This window comes from Triticum dicoccoides, chromosome 1A (assembly GCF_002162155.2).
Source record: "Triticum dicoccoides isolate Atlit2015 ecotype Zavitan chromosome 1A, WEW_v2.0, whole genome shotgun sequence".
In the NCBI taxonomy this organism is placed as follows: domain Eukaryota; kingdom Viridiplantae; phylum Streptophyta; class Magnoliopsida; order Poales; family Poaceae; genus Triticum; species Triticum dicoccoides.
In genome coordinates, this window is record NC_041380.1 from 518,080,926 (window position 1) to 518,082,148 (window position 1,223).

Here is a 1,223-nt window from a genome sequence, read left to right on the forward strand (position 1 = left end):
GCGGCTGGCGACGGCGGGCCTATCCTTCCTCGCGCGTTGACCGCCCTGCTCGGGCGGTGGTGGCTGGCTGTGGTGTGGCAAGGCGGCGGCGATGCCGCATGCCACGGTGGCCCTCGATGCGGCGGCGCGGCCGTTGGTCGTGGGGCGACACGGTGACGCTGTTGGCTGGCGGCGCCCGCCGAGTCCAGATCTTGGCCCGTTTGGGCCCCATCTGGGTTGGGTCGGGCCGGTGGCACGGCGCTCGACGGCGTCGCTTCTTGGTGGCAGTGGCGAGGCGGCGACGAGTACTTCGTTGGTTGGCGTGTTGCAGCGCGGTGACAAGGACTGTCCGGGCCCACGTGGGCCCGACCAGGCCGTAGGGCCCAGCAAGTCCTCGTCGCCATGTCCGGTCAGCTTCGCTCTTGCGATGGAGGCTGTTCCCTCCCACCGGTCGAGTAGTGCCCGCCCTCATGGCCGTTGTCTCCTTTCCCTCTTCAGGCCTCGTGTTGGCAGCTCCAAAGAGATGGCGAGTGTAACACCCCGGATGTAACTTTCCCAATTTGTACTCCAACTCTTGCCGTTTCCGGCGTTAAGTTATATTTATTTCCTCGGGTTTGGGTTTTGTCTCCGTGTGTTGTTGTCGTTGTCATGCATCTCATATCATGTCATCATGTGCATTGCATTTGCATACGTGTTCGTCTCATGCATTCGAGCATTTTCCCCGTTGTCCGATTTGCATTCCGGCGCTTCGTTCTCCTCCGGTGGCCATTTCTAGCTTTCTTTCGTGTGTGGGGATTAAACATTTCTGGATTGGACCGAGACTTGCCAAGCGGCCTTGGTTTACTACCGGTAGACCGCCTGCCAAGTTTCGTACCATTTGGACTTCGTTTGATACTCCAACGGTTAACCGAGGGACCGAAAAGGCCTCGTGTGGTTGCAGCCCAACACCCCTCCAATTTGGCCCAAAAACCCACCAAACTCTGTTCCATGCCCTCCGATCACGATCACGATCACGTGGCCGAAAATCGCACCTCATTTGGACTCTCCTAGCTCCTCCTATGCCTATATATACACCCCCATTCCAAATTTCGGATCTCTCCCTCTCCCCGAAACCCTAAATCCCTCTCTGCCGCGCCGGACGTGTCCGACCCGCGCCGGACGTGTCCGACCCGCCGCCCGCAGCCAGTGGCTCACCGCCACGTGGCATCGCCACCTCGCCGCCGCCGTGGCCCGGGAGGCCCAGA